The following is a 6,154-nucleotide window of genomic DNA, read 5'->3' on the forward strand; positions in this document are numbered from 1 at the left end:
ATTAAAATTAAAAAAATACTAAAGAAATGTATACAAACCATTTTTTTAATCACCTTATTTGTTATAAGGTTGAGTTGTAGAATTAAATTCCTTATAACATATGGAAGCGTTCAGCTTCTGTGGGGTTTGTCCACAGGGACAAGGCCGTTAGGGTTGTCGGGTTTTCCGGGCATGCGAAGAGATGTTTCGAGTCATGTGGGGTCTCTCCGCATGCCGGACACTCATTCGGCACATCCTCATTCAACCTACTCAGGTAGGAGTTTAACCTGCTGCAGTAGCCGGAGCGAAGTTGTGCAAGTGTTGTGCGAGTCTCCCGAGGCAGATGAAGCTCCGTCTCGTCTATGTCCGGGGGTGGTATGCCTGGAACTGCATCACAGGTCTAGAGTCTACATAACTCGAGACTGAGACCCTGTGAATGCCGTTCAGGGCCTGTCGGTAAGATGTCGGGTCCAGAGGTTGCTTGATGAACCTCTGGACTTCGTCTGTCAGTTCATATAGATGCCTCCTGAAGTGCCTAGGCGAGGGCTCCTCTGCAAGCAGGTGTCTGCTTGGGTGGCCACTTCTGATGCTCCCGATCAGGAACTGCTTGCAGAGCATTATATTTACGGGGAGCATCGCGCCTCGCCGTGTAGATGGTGTTCGGGCGACATCAGGAGGCATCCTGTCGCTGTCCTGAGTGCGGTGTTCTGTACAGTCTGTAGCTTCGTCCACTGCGTCCTACTAGTCCCTGGCGACCACACTGGCGCTGCGTAGTTCGAAACCGGCCGGCCTATTGCCTTGTATGTTGCCAGCAACGTTTCTTTGTCTTTGCCCCAAGTACTGCCGGCTATCGGCGACAGGGTCGCGGAGGATTTCGTAGGGGAGAGGGCTAGACACTTTGCAGTGAAGAAGCGAGAAAGTTCGGAGAGATACCCGTTTACTTTCGAACACAGGTCATCAATTCCATTCCCAGTCGCCATGATCGAGCAATCGTCGGCATAAGAGACAATCGAGACTCCCTCTGGTGGTTGAGGGAGCTTTGAAATGTAAAAGTTAAACAGTAGCGGGGAAAGGACACCACCCTGTGGAACCCCCTGTTTTATTTTTCTCTGTTTACTCGTTTTGTCTCTAAACATTACCGACGAATGTCGACCACTCAGATAATTTGCCGACCACCGTTTGAGCCTCTGTGGGAGAGAGGAGGCCTCTATATCTTCTAGTAGCGTGGAATGGCAGACGGTGTCAAACGTTTTTGACAAGTCCAACGCTACTAGAATCGTTCTCTCACAGGGACGGTTTCGGTTAAGGCCACGAGTTATCTGAGTGTATGGCGTTAAGTGCTGTTGTACTGTGCACTTTACGGAAACCATGCTGATGCTTCGCACGGGTCAAGTGGTTTGTGAAGTACGGGAGTAGCAAGGCCTCGAGTGTCTTCTCTACCGGGGAAAGGAGTGTTATCGGACGATAAGAATCTCCTTTGTTGGCAGGTTTCCCTGGTTTGAGCAGTGGGACCACTCTCCCCACCTTCCAGATGTCTGGGATGATGAGAGGTGCCATTGACAAGTTGAGGACCTCCGTTAGGTACGCTACCCCCGAAGGACCCAAATTTTTGAGCATCAGCATGCATATTCCGTCGGGACCCATGGCTTTGGAGGCTTTCGCCTTCCCGATGGCCACCTGAACTTCACCGCAAGTGAAAGCAAGGGGGCACAGGTTGTTGGCAGTTTGTGCAGCCTTCTGGTCACTCGACGCTTGGCTTTGTCCACCGGAGGATGCAGTATGAACTGCCGGCTAAAATAGCTCGCGCATCGCTCCGGGTCCGACGAAGCACGGTCGCCGAAGGAAATTTCGACTCTGTCGTCGTACTTCGTCGGATTAGACAGTGACCTCACGGTTGACCAAAGCTTGCTCACACCAGAGGTGAAGTTACAGGTCTTCAGATGCTCCTCCCACTTCTTCCGCTTATGTACGTTTACTAGTTGCCGAATCTCCGCGTTGAGATCCCTGATACGGGGATCTCCGGGATCGGCCTGACGAAGGCTATCACGCTCATCGGATAGAACAGCCGCTTCGGCAGGGAAGTTTGGACGTGGGTCCGATATACAGTGACGGGCAAAACTGTAACATGGTTTAACACTTTTTACTTCAGCCATCGCTATCTTTCCAAGTTCTAACGATTTTCATACTTTTGTTGTATATTCTTGTTGGTACATCCCTACTCCCTCTCTCATAACGATTTGAAGTCAATACAACAACAATAAAAAAACCAGCAGAAAAAAATGTAAATTAAGGCAGATGTTACAGTTTTGCACTCATACATTTTTAAGAACTTTTTAACAATTTTCACGAAAAAAAGAACTACTAACACAATGTTCAGTACTCTTTTGCTTGTTTCAGTTCCTGGGTACGATTTGGCATACCTTATTTGTATCTCTGTAAAAATTCTGGAGGTATATCCTTAGTTTGCTTTCACAGCTCATATACTCGTTTTTACGGACTTGGATACTTAGTAAGCTGTGCTTTTAGTTGTTTTCGCAAATTCTCAATGAGATTCATGTCCGCGGATTGTGGAGGTCATTTGAAATCAGCAAATTTTTGCTTTTGTATCCAGTCTTTGCGAATATGTGCAGTGTGTTTTGGGTGATTTTTCAGCAGAAACTTTAATTTTTTCGACTACATCTTGCAAATTTTGTTGAAATATGAACAGATACTGTTCCTCACGCATAATCTGTACTAACAGACCAAGAAAATGTTTGAAATACAACCCCAAACTATTATTGACCGACCACTGTTATTCACAGTTAGCCTTACATGCGGCGCATGGGCTTAATTTGGGTCTTTGACCCAATAGCATGCCCGGCCATGTGATTGAAAGCGATTAATTTAGTCGTTTTAGTTATTGTCGGACCAAATAACCTTCAATTGAAACTTAAAAATATGTTTTTTATTGCATTCCGAACGGCCTAACATATCCCAATAGGCAACGGTTCGGATTTCGTGCGATGCAGCAAAATGCTGCCGCACTCGCACATGTATTTTGATCAAATTTGTTTTTTTCTTCTTTTATGATCCTTTGCGCTCAATTTGGCAATTCTTCGCCTCGCTGTCTATTGATTTGCATTAAATTTTAATACCTTAAGCGCTTCTGTAATAATGGCTGCATCGCTACTTGCTGCTAAGTTCTCAAGATATCGTACCGTAATATTTTTTGACAGACTTCCTTTGTCCTTGGGAACACTTTTGGCTATATTTTTTCTCAGTCTTAACATTTTCAAGTAGCAAATTCCAAAATTGTTTGCCACTTTTCGTGTGGTCCCGCCTTGCCGCAGTACATCTATTATTTACATTTATGGTTCCTGATTAACTATAATATTTACTGGTGATCACTTCTTCAATAAATTACAATACAGAAAAAAGTCATCTGACTTCCAACTAAGTAAGAGATAACTGTCAAATGCAAAACTGAGAGTGAGTGCGAAACTGTAACATCTGCCTCAATTTAAATTTTTGTCTGCTGTTTTTTTTATTGTTGTTGTATTGACTTCAAATCGTTATGAGAAAGGGAGCAGGGATGTACCAACAAGAATATACAACAAAAGGATGAAAGTCTTTAGAACTTGGAAATATAGCGATGGCTGAATTAAAAAGAGTTACACCATGTTACAGTTTTGCTCGTCACTGTACATCCTGTCGGTATGAAGCGAGCTGCAGCAGCAGTGACAGCCCTGCGGAACTTACGTTCACCGAGATGGACGTCGGTTGGTGTGGGGAGCGCTGTGAAGGTGTTTTCGGTAAACTCCGCGTAACCTTTCCAATCAGCTTTAGAAAAGTTGATATACGTCCGGTGTTTGGCGGAGGCAAAGTCGGTTGGTTTAACTATCGAGATGACTATGTGTAGGTGGTCTGATGCTAGAGTCAGCATAGGTCGCCATGTTATGCTGTTTATCAGACCAGCGCTGACTATTGTGATGTCTGGCGAGCTACTGCAGTTACCCATAATCCTGGTGGGTGCGTCGTCGTTGATTGTACAGAATGTCGAATCGTCTATCTGCTCAGCCAAGTCTGTTCCCCTACGATCGTTTGACAGGCTTGAGTGCCAAAGATCGTGGTGCGCATTAAAGTCACCTACTACCATACGGTTTTCACCTCTGAGGAGCGCACCTATATCAGGGTGATATCCTGCCGGGCAGCAGGTGACATGGGGTATGTATATGTTAAATATTTCGAGCTCAACATCACCTGACCGGATAGCGATGCCCTGACATTCTAGGGTGGTATCCCTGCGGGCGATGTCTGCTTCGATTAGACGATACTGCACGGTGTGGTGCGTGATTAACGCTAAGCCACCACCATTATCTCGCTCGCGATCTCGACGGTGCACGTTGTACCCGGCGCAATTCAACAAAGTGAAGTGAAGACGGTTATCTCCTCAATCTTGCTCTGTAGCCCGTTGCAGTTAAATTGAAGGAGCTTCATGTGGTTCGGGAGACGTGTCGTGATGTGGGGTGTTAGTGATGTGTGTGTTCTTACCGCCGTTGGCTGTGTGCGCTGTTGTGATGATTGCCGCCCTGTGGTGGTGGCGGGAGGCGTCGCAATTGGGGTCTGCGACCGAGCAGCGCAACATGGGCCCTCGAAGTTCCCAGTCCAATCTCGCGTGGTACGCAGACCTGAGCATGCCCTAAAGTGGCACCAGCCAAGGCAGGTGTTGCACTTGACTGATGTCACATTACGGAATATCCTGGTATGACATACCGTGCAGATTGTAGGGGGAACCAGGAGTTGTTGACGGCGGCGTGGTGGTGGTGGTGCGGTTGTGTGTGTTATGTGGTCTGTCGTGGCTGTGGTATGGTCTGTGGTGTTATTGTGTTGTTGTGTTGTGGTGACTGTGTGAGGCTGCTCGAGCGGACTGAGGTTAGCCGTGGAGGCTGCTCTGTTTGAGCAATAGGGGGGCCACGTACGACGTGGTCCACTGTCGATGTGTCCGTAGTCCCGAGCAGACTCTGAGGTGACTCCACCCCTCGCAGGCATTACACTTGACTGAGGTGGAGTTGTGGTGTAATCGTCTCCGGCATACACAGCAGGTGTAGGTTTCTGGCCCTGGGTTTGACTCGATGCCAGCCCTGAGTAGAAGAATACGTAGTGAATGTAGCCCTATGGACGGACAACTTCTGAGATACTTCGCCGACCTAAACGGGGTTAGATCGCCGAAACAACAGCCCTTGGTCGGATAAAACCCGAGTCATTCCGGTACGTAGAACCGGCTGTCGTCGGAATGTTATGGTAAATAGTATCACTTTAATTACAAGTAATCAAATTATTACTAAATAAATCAATCAATCAAGAAGTGCATGAACGCGGCCTCAATCGCGATATTTAAATGATAACCCCAATCCTCAGAGCTACCACGTGCACTGTAAGCAAAAGTTAAGGCTTTCAAGGTTTTTCTTTTATTATCGTTTTGTGTTCATTTTCAAAGCATATTGAGGACCTCCTAAAGAAGCTGTAGTATAATTGTTTAATAAACAGATGGGTTCGTTCAACTTTAATACCTCCGCTCACAAAAAGCTTGCGCACCTTTTCGATTGGAACACCTAAAGAATACTGACCTTTGAGCTAGAGAAAAAAAAGTGGACGTGGCCCACCCCCTTTTCCGGATTTTAACGGCATTTTTTTTTTGTGCAAATTGACGGGCGGCGATAGCGGGGGCTTAACGTGGAATTTTCAACATTTTCAAAAGCTTATATTTCGAAAACTATTGAACCAGTTATTGGACACAGTTGGAAAGGTGATTGAAGGGCCTTTCGTTCGATATATATATATCTATATATATAATGTATACACATTACGAGAAAAGGTAAAAAAACGAAATTATGGCAATTTTTTTAAATAAAAATTTATGTTCTTTAAAAAATACGTAATTAACTATATTAACAGATATGTTTATCAGCAACAGCACAGAAATAATTTGATATATGACTTGTAGCAAAAAATTCTTGTGGACATCATATTTGACTAAATATATATAAAAATATAGTTTTATATGAAAAAGGAAAAGCGCCGCAGGCGAAAATTTGGAATAAAAAATCGTGCGATAGAAAATCTTACTCTTTAGTTTTTACAAAAATTGAATTAAAATTAAAAAAATACTAAAGAAATGTATACAAACCATTTTTTT

General features: G+C 45.0%; 1 long non-coding RNA gene across 1 annotated transcript; it reads left to right on the plus strand.

Moving 5' to 3' along the window:
* Positions 1 to 5,323: 5,323 nt before the first annotated feature.
* LOC118756272 lies at positions 5,324 to 6,043 on the plus strand. The gene is made up of 2 exons (XR_004995114.1): positions 5,324 to 5,833; positions 5,914 to 6,043. It is a non-coding gene; the product is annotated as an uncharacterized LOC118756272 (long non-coding RNA).
* The last annotated feature ends 111 nt before the right edge of the window (positions 6,044 to 6,154 follow it).

The sequence above is a fragment of the Rhagoletis pomonella genome, unplaced genomic scaffold (genome assembly GCF_013731165.1).
Source record: "Rhagoletis pomonella isolate Grant_MI unplaced genomic scaffold, Rhpom_1.0 Rhpom_scaffold_09555, whole genome shotgun sequence".
Classification (NCBI taxonomy): Eukaryota; Metazoa; Arthropoda; class Insecta; order Diptera; family Tephritidae; genus Rhagoletis; species Rhagoletis pomonella.